The sequence below is a fragment of the Canis aureus genome, chromosome 5 (assembly GCF_053574225.1).
Source record: "Canis aureus isolate CA01 chromosome 5, VMU_Caureus_v.1.0, whole genome shotgun sequence".
NCBI lineage: Eukaryota > Metazoa > Chordata > Mammalia > Carnivora > Canidae > Canis > Canis aureus.
This window is the reverse complement of record NC_135615.1, coordinates 32,221,316-32,236,691: the sequence shown is the minus strand read 5'-3', so window position 1 is coordinate 32,236,691 and position 15,376 is coordinate 32,221,316. Positions and strand designations below refer to the sequence as shown.

The 15,376-nt window shown below is 48.7% G+C and overlaps 1 long non-coding RNA gene across 1 annotated transcript in view; it reads left to right on the top strand.

Moving 5' to 3' along the window:
* The first annotated feature begins 228 nt into the window (after positions 1-228).
* Positions 229-15,376, top strand: part of LOC144313381 (uncharacterized) — a 30,320-nt gene continuing 15,172 nt past the window's right edge. The window contains exon 1 of the long non-coding RNA XR_013379039.1: positions 229-339. This is a non-coding gene — a long non-coding RNA (uncharacterized LOC144313381). The remainder of the gene's footprint in view (positions 340-15,376) is intronic.

The following is a 15,376-nucleotide window of genomic DNA, read 5'->3' as shown; positions in this document are numbered from 1 at the left end:
CACCTTTCAGAGCTTTAAGCACAGGGAAGGCAGAGCATGGATCTAGGCAGCCACGTGCGAAAAAGAACCTTCACATGCTTCTAGTGACTTCTTCCAAATCTGTCTTGGACAGTTTTCCTCGTTAGCACATGTGAATGTATCTCATTCTTTTAAATTGCTCTAAGACACTGAGTGTAGATGAGCCATAATGGGGAGGACCTCACAATGGGGGTGACACTTCATCTGAGGCTGAAGGATTTAAGCACATGCTGCTCTGTATAGAGCAGAGATAGCAGCCCGAGGTATAATGAGCTGAATAAGAGCAAGACGGCTTTGTTGGGATTTTACTGGACAGAAGAGGTAACTGGAGATTAAAGCAGATCCAGGGTGTGGAAGGCTTGGCATACTTTTCAAAAATCTTAAGTATTTTTTTTTTTTTTTAATCAAGAAAGGCTCATTATCTAAGAGGCTTCTTTGGGGACTGGTATAAAATAGATACTCAATAAATACTTAAGTTCAGCTTGTTGAGGAAGAGAATTAATCAACCAAATCTGCATTTTTTATTGTTGTTTAATGAGAGATGTTTCTTTAGCTCTGTGTTAACAGTAAAGAAATTGGGAGATCTGAAGCAATTATCTAGATAATTTTAAGACTGATAACCTGCTATTTAAGAAGTCGTTCTTTTAGGTCTAAATGAGCTATGTTGAGTGGAGTCAATTAAATCATTGCTCAAGTCCATTTGCCTCTTTAAACAAAGGCTGAGCACATACTTTGCCACTTGGCATATTCTATCTTTTTGTTCAAAATGGTAATTAGTTTGTCGTTGACAGACCAGCTTGACTTAAAATTGTAGTCTTCATATAGAAGTGTTAATATTAATTTTTCATACTCACAGAAATGATTTCCACAGCATTAATTACAATAGTTGTGTAATTACGCTTTCCTTTAGATAATTCTCCAGTGATTTCTTCTTTCATCTTTGACTTCATCCATAATAGGAAAATGGTTGTAGGAGAACGCATGGCGTTTGGTGGGCAAGGGGGTAACTTGCGTTATTGGCATAATTTTTCCTGCCTGCTTTTTGTCAACTGCATATAAAACTGTAGAAGAAAAATTATATCTCAATATACAGTTTTCATTATGGTTTGGATACGCCTAATATCCCTCACTAAATGCCATAACTCCATATACACAGCTTGTCACCTCGCATGTGTAGACACAGAACTATTTTGGACATAATCACATAGTGGTATCGAAACGCATCTGATCCTCACCTAGGGCTTAGACGAGGAATTTTGTTTGATGTGAAAGCATTAATAATTTGATCACAGAAGAAAATTTTTCAGTAGTGCTTGCAGATCGCTGGTAAAAGATGATTCTTCCCGTGTGGACATGCATTATATCACACGCCCTCCAGTTGCTGATGGAATCTCACATGGACAGTGTAGGGCAGGCACTTTATCTGCGCCAGGAGAGAGGACCCGCTCAAGTGATAAGGAGTTTGTGTGTCTTTTGGGATCTAAAACAAGTTGTTTCAAAACTCAGCTCAGGCCATGGAAGTTCATACCGACTGGCTTGAAAGCCTTGGGGGTGACCACCACATCTACATGAATCCATTGCTCTCCTGGCTCAGTTTCAAAATTAGGACTTAAAATTTGTCATTGTGGGTTACGGGTGTACACCTGTATACCGATGTTCAAAATGAGCTCATGACTTTGAAGTTCTAATCTTTTGTCATTTAGGGAATGTGGGTTCCCCACTTGACCCACAACACCTGCAAATCACAGCTCATCATTGTCTTCTCCTCTGTTTATCTGGTGGGGGTTACAGGGAGGGATGACAGAGGGGAGGAGGGGCAAGTTTTTAAAGATGATGTTATGAGTTCTTGGTGTCTCTGCTCTCTCGGCCAACTATGAGAACTATGTGAAATTTTAGGAGATAAGGTACAGCAAGTCGTTACGTGTCCCAGGCCCTAAGAAGGCACATCCTTTTCTTGAGGGAGAGGACAAACATAGTGGGGGGAACCTCTGTTACTGTCTCTGTTTTCCCTTCTGACTCCACATGGCTTCCAGTTAGCAGAGATGAGATCTGGAGCAAGACTTTCAGTGGCGTGATGGCTGCGTTCACACAGGCATCGGGTATGACCTGGGGGACGATGGGGACGGAGGACTTGCTGGTGGATTCCTCTCCACGTGCTTCCTCCTTAGCTCCTTTAGAGACAGAGAGTCGTGACTCAAAACTGCCTCTGGGACTTTTCTCAAGCTGCTTTCAGCTGCAGGAAGGCAGGTGCTCTAACCCTCCCAGTCATATCCCCTGGCAGATAGTCATTTGAGTTCTTTTTTGTGCAGGGAAATGAGATCAATTCATTCTCTCCTGCTCCTCCTCCCAAATCTCTTCAAGTTTACTAGCCTGTAGCACAGAATTTTCAAGAGTGAGGAGAAAGGATGGATGCTCTTACTCCTTCACACGAGGAACAGCCCTCTCTCGGGAGGTCTCTCGGGGTCACCACTGCCCTCCCTCTCCACACTTTCTGGACATTTGTCTGCACATTTGTCTGCACTTACAGGACTGACTTCACTTCCACTGTCGGGATAAATGACACAGGCATCTGTGCCAACTGAAGGATTTTGCATTATTTACTTGTGTATATCCAGCCCCAGCACACTACCTGCCATTTAGTAGTTAGAGGACACACGTTCTTGGAGGGGAAAATTGATACCTGATAAAATACAGTTTTGACCATGGAATGAACACAAATGTACTCTGGGTGAGAGGCAAACAGTCAACATCCAAGAAAAGAAAGGATTTGTTAGATGCAAATACTGGAAGAGAAAGGAAGAGACATCGCAGTTTTTCTAGAGAAAGCAGCAAAGGCAGACTGACCAGGAGGCCCACAGAGTGGGGGCCAGGCAGCTGGAAGTCGCCTGAAGTGAAGTTCCTGAGCTTGCACCAGGAACTTGGTGGGAGCTTGCACCAGATCGTAATTCCCAGTTCACTCGCCTGCTTGAATTCTGGGATTGTGTGTCCCAGATAAGAGTTCTGCACAGAACAGATGGACGAGTGCTAGTTAGCGATCTCTGTATTAACTAATATTTACTGGGTATCTGTTATGTGCCCGGCATCAACTCGGTTAATTTGGTCTTCGTGACACCCACACCGCGATGGGCTGTCGTTATTACCCCATCTTACGACAGGCTACTTGAGGAACAGCAAGGTTAAGTCACCGGTCCAATGTGACACTGCTGGCAGCTACCGTAGGGATTACTCGGGCTTCTGAAACCAGGCGCCAGGATACAGTTAGAGCACAGAAGGGAACACGAGCTGGCCATGGATCACTTGACATGGCCAGGTTTGCACCGACCCATCTGCTAAATGAGGCTGCTAACTGGAGGCACTCACAATGACTCACTCCTTACTGATCGAACCTTACTGATTATCTAAGTATTAGATAATAGTATTTCATAATCAAAATATTTCATCAGAGTGCCTGCCGGTAGCAGACATCTACCCTCCTCTCTTGCTTAAGATCAAGTATCCACTAGCTCATTTCATTCAGTTGCCTCGTTTGTTTTTATCAACATCATCACGGCATCTCCCTCCGAGGAGTGATGAATGATGTTGTGTATGGAATGAACAGCAGTGCCCGTGCCATACTATCTGCTCAATAAATGTCAGCTGTTATTGCCAGTGGCAAAGAAACGAGTGCATTTGGTACCGTTAGTGTGTTCTTGGGCTCTCATCTAACTCTATTATGTCCTAAGAGAAAAGTTGCCAAATAAATTTTTCTCTACTTTGTGTTGCATCAACAAGCCACCGATAAGGCTCATTTGTTTCAGGGGTAAAGCCAAGACCCGCCTCATAGGCAAAGACTCCTGTAGGATACACGTCGCCATGGAAAAGGATCTAGACCCATTTGAAAGCTCTGCTGGAAAGCTCTGCTGGAAATGATCAGATGTTATGGGTTTGTAATCCTGGTCCAAGAGTCTAACGAGGATCGGCTCCAAGTGTGGGGAAATGTCTCCCGTATCCAGTTTCAGTGGGAAGGACCATGACGTGCTCTGCATGCTCGCTCCCTTCCACAGCCACGATGCAAGGCACTACTGCTACTCCTGGTGATGAAGGAGAGCCTCGGGGAGGTGGACATGCTCAGGCCCCACCTGCTACACGACCATAAAAGGGCAGGACTTGAGGACTTGAGACGGCTCCCAGCCCAGGCTCAGAACCCAGAGGTCTGCTGGCCACATGTTTGTAGGTGATGGGCCCGAGCAGCGTGCTTGGACAGTAGGTCTCTGACAGTCCTGTTAGAGGCTTCCAGGAATGTGCATTCTTCTTCAGTGACCCTTTGTGGAGAAGATGCATTTCTTTTTCTTCTTTACTTGGCAGGCTTTTGAATACCTACCTTAGCTTTAACTACACGAAGGTGTTGTTAAGAATTCAAGGAAATCTTTTCATTCACGGCAGTCTCTGGGAAAGTGCAGATTGGATGCCCTCCCTCAAGCCTCCGGAAGGCAAGAAGGATGCTCTGCAGATGTCAAAGCCACCTTGGCTTTGGGTACAGGTGAGGATGCCTCCCCCGAGGAGTGTTGGTGAGAGTTCACGGACCTGTGAACGCTGTCCTGACCCCACTGGCTGCCCCTTGGAATATTCTCATTCCTCTTGACCTGCACACATTTGGTTTCATCTTCGGCAAGAGAAAAATCCTGGAAATCCGGCTCTGTTTGGCCCCTTTTCTCACTAACCTATCCAGGCCTTTCAGAAATCTCTCTGCTTCATTCTAAACAGGAAGTTTCAGCAGGCAGTTGTACAAATGGCATTGCATTGTGTGGGATGTCACCTATTGTTACAGGAACAAAGACATCCTGAAATAAGGACAAAGCCTTCAAATCCGCCAGGGTCCCGGACCCTTCAATAGCCTTGCATTGTGTCTGGAGGGTGATTGAGTGAATTGGGTCACTCCAAGAATATACCTAAGCTTCTGAAACTCTGCTATTATTAAGGTTGCCAGAACGGGGCTACACACAGCATATGCAAATAGCATTTGTAGTAGCTGTTTTAGCTGCTCTGCATACATGCAAAGCAGGGCCTTTCTAAATAGATGTGGTTACCTGCATGGGTATAAATCAACAGGAAAGAAGGTCTGTGGGTTGACGCATAATTCAATCCTTCCCCTATTAACATGTTAGAAGAGCAAAATATTTAGGAACCACAAGTGCAATTAAAGTTTCTCTTTTGAAACACTGTGCATGAGTCATGTGATTTTCCGATGTCTGAGGCCTGTAGATGCTTTACATTATGTTGAAAAGAAAATACTGCATTACAGGCGACTAACGGGCATTACCAGGCGAGAGGAACTTAGCTCCCATTTAGCTGCAAACCACTTGCACTAATCGATGGCTTCTCATAGAATTTCCGAGTGCGGGTTTTGGTGTAATGAACTGTGTTTATGAAATGAAACGTATTCCCATTGACACAGGATTGCATTTGGCAGTGTTTTTCTCTATCGTAATAGCTAAATTACTAAAACATTTTCAAAAATGTTATCTGAGACTATGTACGCAACAAAAATAATGAGATCATTATACATTCCCTTCCCTTTTTCCCTCTGTATGAAACAGCCCACTCAGCTAGATTTTACACACGAACATGCCCTCCTCCTGCAATCCACCTTCCCCTCCCCTCAGCATCTGTGTCACATCTAGAGCAACGTGTGTGAATTGTTGGTTGGGCTGCTGGGGCCTTGATATTCAAGTAAGTTCCATGGAGGAAATCTACCTCTAATCCTATGAATTTTATTTTTAACCAATACTGCCAGATATTTCTTCTTGCTGTCTTTCCCTCTTATGGAGAGGAGATCACGTCTTCTCCACTAACTTAATACTCTGCTCTAGAGCGCACACATCCCCATTTCATTTGCTGCCTTCTGTCTTCGCTGACAACACACTCCCAACCAAAGGATGCTTCCTAGAAGGCTCCAAATTGATATCAGCGTCTGGTATTGGTCTAGACAGAGTTTTTCTGGGGCTAGCTAGAAAATGTCCCTTTCTCTGTGGAGCAAACTCATCCATCCCTGTGTTCGGATGAAGTACCCCTTGAACTAGCACCCGACATTCTAGAAGTCGTGACTCCTGTTGCATAGATGCCTCCTGCAGTTAACGGTCAGTGAGGTAGCTTCACTCTTGAAATGCAGAGACCTCCTCTGCTATTTTGCTGTTAAAAAGCAAACTGCTAAGATAACCAGTCCGAATAAAAAAATTAATACTCTAGGGACAGCCGGGTGGCTCGAGTTGGTAAAGCGTCCACCTCTTGGTTTTGTCTCAGGTTGTGATCTCAGGGTCTTGAGATCGAGCCCCGCACTGGGCTTTGTGCTCAGGGCAGAGTCTGCTTGAGATTCTCTCTCTCACTCTTCCCCTCCTCTAAAACAAATACATAAATCTTCAAAAAAATTAATACTCTAATAATGCACATGGACTCTTGACAAATCAATGTGCTTCTGGTGCTTCAATTAAACTGAATAATGATTTAATTAGAAGACCCCTACAAAAACGCAGTTATTCCATAAATAGGGTATTAATTTTCTGCATAATGAATTTAAGAAGTGATAAATGGATGGTAAGCAATTTGCATGATTGATATTGACCCTTCATAAAAGTAGCCTGTGTTTTTTTGTTTTGTTTTGTTTTGTTTTCATGTGATTTCTATAACACACTGTGAAAAAAAATCAAAGGGCACTAGTCAGGAATCTTAAAGTTGTACAGGACAGGAATGCAGCTCAGTCTAGATGAAACAGAAAGGAAACATGCAGACCCATGTGGCTGGAAGCTCTGGGAGTGACTGTTCGCTAGGTCCCCTGGAACTTTGTTTCTTGCCATTCCTAGAATACTGGCTTCATCTTAGACGCATTTCTCCATCTGGTGGAAAGAAAGTTCTCCTTAGGATTTCAGGATCTCAGAAAAACTTCCTCACCAATCCTCACGCATCTTAGGGCTTCTGTTGGTTCAGTGAAGGTTGGATGCAGGTTTGGGGACATTTAAGTGTGACTCTAATGGCCAGCCTGGATTACAGGCTTATCCTATGACTAAGGGGAGTTGTTCCTCCTTGGATTGTAGCAAGTAGGGGAGAAGCCATGCCAGGCACAAGGATTGTCGCTTTTAAAGGTGAAGGAATTTAGGGCAAAGGAGCATATATGGTTACGGGGGGAAACAGACATTTGTGTTGCACCATACTTGGTGCCAATCTTGGTTCTGCTATTTATTCATGAAAAAGTCTTAGAATTGATGTTCTAAAACATGTCGTAACAGAATACCCAACTTCTTGATCATCTGCTGTAGGTTCTTGAGGGGTGTATAGAAAGAGGATCCCTTTCTGGTTGGAACTTTGGACTGAAAGTCTCTTGATGAGGTGTCTGGGGACCTAGGTAAACATGTAAAAACTTTTTGGGACATTTCCTTTTTGGGGGGGGGCATTTCCGTAGACCCAGACCCATATTCTATTCTTGGTCTGTGGGTGTAGTAACCTGCTATTGGTAACCTCCCACAAGGAAGAGAAGGGAAGAACACTTACCCATTAGGGGCATCTTGGTCTCCTCTGGCCAAAGGTTCCTAATCTAATATCATTCAGTCTTTACATCCTTTTTCTTACTAATCCAATGTCATTGTTCTTCCTCCTTGTGAGGTAGACAAGAGAGAGAGAGAGATGACTCAGTTCTGTCTAGAGCATGGCAAAGGCTGGAGGGATGAACGTAGAGAACAGTAACAGCAGATGGGATTTAGGAAGCACGTGTGTCTCCAACATCAGCGAGACTGGTTGGCTGTCTGCAAAAGGAGTGGCTCAGCCCTCTGACCTGGCCCAACAGACCATCCAATGGCCTGCCTTGGGAGGAGGTAACGCTACCTCTTCTGACACGTGGGTCAGAGTGAAAGGAATGACATAGGATTAGTTCCCAATGTACAAATCAATTGTGTACTAAAGGTTAACTTATAAATATGTTTATGTTTCTGTGGACAAAAACACTTCCCTAGTTCCAAAGTTATAAATGGTGTGTAGGTCCCTAGGCCACTGTTTATGATAGAATTATCATCCACAATGTTGAGTATCAGACAAAAATATTATTGTGAGTACACGGCATTTCTTCTGCAGTATGATTTAAAGACTACATGCAAGGATGCAAGGCGTTTCGTCCGTTGTTAAATCAGATGGAGCAAAGTCTCCTCTCTGTGGCTCGCTCCCTCTGCTGCATTAACCTTTCTCTGCTGCAATCTCTGTCAGAGCTTCTGTTACACATACAAAGGGCCCTTAGCTTCACTCTGGTAGGGAAGTCTATCCAGCCCCTTTGAGGTCCCCAACATAAATAGGGGTCACAGAAAACTCTGGAGCCAAAGGAGGTATAAATATCTGGGTGGGAGTGGTGTGGAGCTCACGCAGAGTAACAGGAAGAGTTTCTAGAATGTGCAATGCAGCTGAGCCTCATGCTTGAGGACTCACACAACAGAGACGAGCCATTAGTAAACTGAAGTTGAGAGGTGTTACCATAATTGTTTCAAGTATCGTATTATTTTTTCATAAGAAATAACATATTACCCAAACAGCCAAACTCCCAACGTCCTTCCATTGCATCATCATAAATGATTCCCATGAATGGAATTTCATTTTGAGAAAGGACATGGTGTCATAGGACACATTTTGGGAACTGGACGCAGAGGAAAAGTCTCAGGATTCTTCAGTGCTGGGGGGTTCCTTGGTGCTTCAATGGGTTAGGCAGCTGCCTTGAGCTCGGGTCATGATCCCAGGGTCCCAGGATCCAGCTCCACATTGGGCTCCCTGCTCAGCAGGGAGCCTGCTTCTCCCTCTGCCTGCCAGCCCCCCTGCATGTGCACACATGCTCTCTCTCTCTCTCTCTCTCTCTCTATCTCTAGTCAAATAAATAAATAAAATAAAATAAAAATAAAAAGATTCTTTGATGCTGGGAGCCTTGTTACAACCTCCAGTGAACAGGTGTTTCTCAACAAGATGAATTCCTCACTAAACAGCCCCAAACATGTCAACAACATCTTTTGCCCTATGTGTCTGTCTCTTGGACTTCACTTTTCATGTTTTTTTTTTTTTTTTTTTTTTTTTTACGATTTTTATCTATTTGTGTGTGTGTGAGAGAGAGAGAGAAAGTGTGTGTGCATGAGTGGGGTAAGGAGCAGAGGGAGAAGCAGACTCCCCCCTGAGCAGGGAGCCCAACACCAAGCCTCAATCCCAGGACCCTGAAATCATGATCTGAACCCAAAGCAGATGCTTCCCCGACTGAGCTTCCCAGGGCCCCCTCAGACTTCATTTTTAAACAAATGATTGTAGATGAAAAGGAAACTTGGCTGGAAAAGCCGCATGTCTGTGTCACTGTGCCAGCAGGTGCAAAAGCCTCCCTAACCTGGCCGTGCACTTGGCCTCTTGTTTTCCTTCACGCACCTGTAACGTGGTAGGGGTGCGGAATGAGAGTAGAAATGATTATAAACTTCAGAGCATTTAGCCCACAAACTATAAAATTACTGGGTAATAAAGATGCTGGAAATCCGTTAAAGTGATTTGCCCTCCCTGTGATTCCCATGGGTGATGGGATTGGACCAATCGCATAGAAAGCTCCCAGAGCGCCGTGGTGCCCTGGAGAGGACTCTGGGCCTCTGCCTCTGGCTCAGACCGTCACAGAGGAAATCTGGTCTTCACAGAGCAAAATGTGTTCAAGTTATTGGAAATGATAGTGATGCCAACGTAGAGAGGGTAAACGGGGTGTTCGGATACTGGCTTAAACGTTTGGAAATCCAGAGACGGTGTGAGATCAAAGTACCCTCTCCGCCTTGGTATATGTATGTAGCCGTCGAAGTCCAAAGACCGACACAGGCTAGTCACTTTAAAATAAGTTGCTTACATTTCCAACATAGAGATCTGTTAGGAAGACCGTGGCCACTGACTCCACCACCAAGACATTTTTAACAACGGGAAATAGATGGCCTTCGCATGGAACCTTAAAGCAGAGTGGACAGCTAGAAGATAAAATAAAGTCTTCTCTATAATTTTCTCCACTCACAAAGGTAACGACTGTTCACTCTTGACTTCTTCTTTAGTATCTTCTTCCCGGGAAGATAATGCACGCACTTGCACACACAGGCACCCACACACTCGGCCCGTGTGCCTGCTTGCAGCTGCCCATCCGCAGATAGCTTGCTGGGTCCCCGCCATCCCCTGCCCTGCCGAGGGATCGGTAACAGTGGCCCCAAGAATCCATAAGGTACGTCTTGCCTCTGGGTTCCTCTTATCCACTTCTTTGCAATTTAGCAGAATTTCTGTCTTCCTCGAGCCCTGACTCCTTCATGCTATTTAGTGAGTCTCCCATTCGGCTCAGAGACTAAAGCAGTTCTATGGAAAGTCCAAGAGAAACCAACAAGTAAACAATAATTAAGAAAAGCATTGCTGAATAGGTATTCATATCTTTTTTAAAATACATTTTATTTATTTATTCATGAGAGACAGAGACAGAGAGAGAGAGAGAGGCAGAGACACAGGTAGAGGGAGAAGCAGGCTCCACGCAGGGAGCCCAATTCGGGACTAGATCCCGGGACCCCAGGATCACACCTTGGGCTGAAGGCAGGTGCCAAACCACTGAGCCACCCAGGGATCCCCATATCTTTCAATACTTAAATTATTTTCATGAGAAACGAGTAACTTGGCGGTTCCTGGATTCCACATATACGTTCGTTATATACATTTACATATTGAAAAAGATGTCTCGAGGCGACACGGTGGCTGTGATTTACCCATCGGCCGACCCCTGGTCACTCTACTCTGCATGATGCAAGGATGTCACCCTGACCACAGGAAAGGGTACTGGCAGAGAAACAGCAGCCGTGGATCGTCAGTGTGACAAATGTCTAGCTGGCCGTCAACATAAAGGACTTTTTGTAGCCTGTAGATTTCCCAATAAATATAGAAATGTCTGCTTCCTCCTGGTGACCTCACAGGAAGGGGTCTCGGAAGGTGCACCTGGGTCAGGAGGGAAGGGAGAGGAGGACGTGTGTTTCTAAAAACCTAGGTTCCCTTTGTGGGGGGCTTGCCTCTCCCTCAATTTCAGAATACCGGGGACACCTGTGCCCTGCTAGATGGGCCGAGAGGCTGTGACATGCTCGTGCTATCGGAGGGGCGGGGGGTGTTGGGGGGCTTGAGTGAACTCTGCACCCCTTCCTGGGGCTGGAAGCAGGTGTTCACCTGTCTGGAGAGGAGGAGCTTCCCACACTCCGTCCCACGGTCCTCAGCAGCCTTTGGTGGAGCACAGCTCTGCGCCGGGGCCCTGGGTGCTCCAAGAAGGACAAGCTGGGTGACAGCAAGAGGGACATGAGCTGCCATGGAGGTGCCAGGGAAATCCCCGGAGCTGAAGGCAGATGTTCCTTCCAGAGGAGGCTCCGGAGAACTTCCGAATGCACCGCCCTTTAGCCAGGGGAAGGCCGCACAGCCCGGATGGTCGTGAAGGGTCTTGAAATCACCAAGCAGTGACTCCGGAGCCGCCCGGGCGCCCCTGGGGGTGTGTTCGCTGAGCAACTGGGTCCACTTGGAGACGCCTCCCGTGACTCGCGGAAAGTTTGGTCCCGCCACCAACCTTATTATGTCTTATGCCTCCGTTCCAGTTTGGTGTCAGGAAGGAGGGGGATGAGCTGGCCGCCCGCCTCAAGCAGCGTCGCTTTCCCTTTGGCAGGTGGCTCCCCAGCCTCCAGGCACCCTATGCGGGGACATGTGACGCGGGCTAGAGGGCTCCCCCAGGACCCTGGCGTGAGCTGCACCCCGAGGCTGAGCAAGGGGAGCAGTGATTCCCGCAGCCACATACCCTCTAAAACTTAGATTTGACCATTTTGCCAAGAGACAAGACCCAAGGCGTCTACATCGAACCCATTGGGCGCTTCGGACTTTGGTGGCAGCCCAGAGCCTTCCCCTTCCTCCTCCGACATTCCGTGACGTGGGGAAGGGCTTCCCGCCTTCGGGTCATGCCCCCCCCCCCCAGACCTTCAGGCTCCCTGCTGCCTCGGCACCGCTCACAGCCCGGATGACCGCGCCCGCCACCCGCCCTGGCCCCGGGCCACGTGCAGCCAGAGAAGGTGACTTCATCGGAAGATAGGATCGAAAGCGCCCATCAGGCCAAAGCAGATCCCGAGGCAGCCAGGAAAGCATCTGCCCAGCAGCGGCCCCTCCACATCTGTGCACTGTGCAGCCGTGACCTTTGACACCCCCGCTTGGCAGATCCGACCATAATAGGTAACTTTCCCTTAAAAATGCCCTGAAGCATAACTGAAAATGGAGCTGACCTCTTCAGGCCACTGATGCTCTTATGGAAAAAGAATAAAGCAACTTAGAAGGCCATTAAGACCCGAGGGCGCCTGAGCGCGGCCGGAACCAGCTGGGGATCCCTGTCACCTGCTCTGTGCGCGGCAAGGGGGCCCGGCCACCCGCTGCCGTGGTCGAAGCCCCTAACTTTTCCCTTCTGCCTAAGCCAGCGTATTATTATTATAATATATAATATATAATAATATAATAATTATATTATTATTAGAGTTTTATAGTAGAAGAATATCGTTATTTTTAGTTAAGGTCAATTCTTAAATGTGCCCGGTGACTTGGAAGTACCCAGACGGCACCAGGGAGTGAGGCGTGGGACCCAGCAGGTGTCACCGGAGCCAACGGGCCACCGGTTGCCCAGGCCCGGCGTTGTCTGCAGGTGTGCGGTGGTCTTGCGCTCCTCGGGGCTTATAGTCTGGGGGGACGTGGACGTACTGCTGCAGGGGTGTTCCTGTCCCCCCTCACCCCCCAATTCATGTGTCGCAGACTAACCCCCAGTGATGGCGTTAGGAGGTGGGGGCCTTTGGGAGCTGATTAGGTCATGGAGGGGGAGCCCCCACGATGGGACTAGTGTTGCTGCTCCAGGAGGAGACAGGTGAGCCGCGAAGGGGGCTGTCGCCAGCCAGCCAGCCGCCAGCACCTTGGTCGCGGCCCACAGCCCGCAGAGACGAGAGGGATGGAGGTCTGTGGTCCCCTGCGCCCCGGCCCCACGGTCAGTTCAGCAGCCCGAGCTCACGAACGCACAAGTAGGCACACAACAGCACGGTGCCGCACAGAAAGCTAAGGGAGGGTTCTGGAAGGTGGGGGCCTCCAGGCCCTGGAAGAAGGGATCTCCCACAGGAGGCAGGGGGTCAGGAAGATGCAGGCGGCACAGGGGTCCGGGCTGGCGCTCCCGGCCCACAGAGCTGGGGGGTTGTGGCCCCGGCGTTCCAGAACCGGGGGGAAGGAAGCCAGGGTGAGCAGACCGGGAAGGGAGGCCAGTGGGGACCAGTGGGGCCAGGCCTTCTCAGGGTTTATGGGCGCCTCTACTTGAAGAGAGTCGGGAGGCTGTCAGCAGGGACTCAGGGATCCCCCCCAGGACGAGCCGTGGGCTGGTGGGAGAGGGACCGAGCAGGTGAAGTCAGGTGAGGCGGAGGGGAGGGCCCTGGATTTGCAGGCCGAGCGCTGCGTGCCATGAAGGGGGCTGTCGAATTTCCTCTGGGCGCCACCCCCTCGCAGGGCGCCTCCGGAGTCCTCCCTGTGACCTCTCCAGGTGCCAACAGCCTTGTGTGATGGCCAAGGTGACCACGGCCCACAGGGCTGATCCCGGGTCCTGCGCCCCGCACCTCCTGAACCCAAATCCCAAGCTCCTTCTATGCCGCCGCTGGTCTTCGTCGTCTTGAGGCTCCCACGACCGAGCCCTGGCACCGGGCTTTCTCTTCCGCCTCCCAAGACATGCGACACGGTGCAGACGGAGCATGGAGAAGGCCCGTCGGGCGTGGGCCCCGGGTCGGCTTAGTTCGCTGTCAAAGCGAGGGTCTCCCACCCTGGGATTTCAGTGCTCGGAATGCCCACTGATGCAACAGCCTAGGGGCCCACGACCCTCCGCCTCGTCCTTGGGGTGGGACGTGACAGGTGCAGCCCTGGTCTCTGCCTGCGGCATCCAGACGCACCATTCAGCCAGGAGACCCTGCAGGCATGACTTCCTTTCTTTCATCAGGTTGGGTGTTAATCCAAATCCAGTGCTTTTCCCCAGTTAGCACCTGCACACAGAAAGGTGGGATCTTCTTACAAGACATCTCCCCCCTCCACCACCTCCTGGGGAGCTGCGCCTACCCTGGCTGGGTCCCCCAGCTCCGGATATTGTCGCCGGAGAGCGTATTCCTCTAGGAACTGTCTGCCCTCCGCAATCCTGATCTGCAGCCGGCCGCCTTCATTGGCCTGGGCCTCACGTCCACGTGGGACACGCACATTTCTCAACAATTACCCCTTTACGCTGAGCGGTGCATATCTTTTAGCTTCTAAACGTTTCCTCTGGTGTTAAGACAAGAACTAAAGGTCCCTCTCTCTGTCTGTGGTTATAGATATAAACGTTCACCAGCAGCACATCAACTCCATGGCGATGGTTCGTCCACTTGACAGATGTTCAGTGAGGTTCTGCTAACTGCCAGGACCTGTGCTAGGCATTGAGAACACAGAAATCAGATGCATCTCGGGTCTCAAGGAATTGACTTCCAGAATGAGCCAGATTGGGCTAACTGTGCACCACTAACGAACGTGCTTAGAAGCAATCACAAAATCTGGCAAAAAGCTCAGGGTCTCAGCAGCTAGTTTCCGCAAGACCTGTCAGCTGGGTGCTGGTCTCGTCTGTGGCCTGCGGAAAGCAGACAATGCTCCCCTAACTCCTCTACTTCTTCCTACCCAGAGTTTCCCCAGCTGGATGATCTGTAGGGTCGTTCATGCTACTCATAGGGGAAGGCAAGCTCTGTAAAAACTTGTTTCACTGGAGCACCTGGGGGGCTCTGTCGGTGGAGCATCTGCATTCGGCTCAGGTCATGATCCCGGCGTCCTGGGATGGAGCCCCACATCGGGCTCCCTGCTCAGCGAGGAGTCTGGCTCTTCCTGTCCCTCTGTCCCTCCCCCCCCCCACTCATGCCTCCTCTCTCTCTGTCTCAAATAAATAAATAAAATCTTTAAAAAACATGTTTCACAAATCTTGTGACAAGTTGCAGTCTCCATGCCGGGTCAGTGCCATGGCCACGACCTAGGTAGTAGGGTAAACAGATGCTTTTCCTGCAGCGAGAACACCAGCGGCCTGGGGCCCGGAGATTCTTGGGGTAACGTGATGGTTTGAGGGAGCAAAATGGCTCTGAGAGGCGTCCCAGGAGCGTATTTTTAGCCTTACTTGCCAATCCAGGGTGAACTGCTTTGATGGTACAGGCCAGGCGATGGCAAGAGGGTGTCCTTCAGGTCAATTTGCCAGGTGGCGAACCCTTCCACTATCAGATGATAGAATTCTACTGTGCTGCTAGTGGTCTACCTAAAATCATTTTTTTTT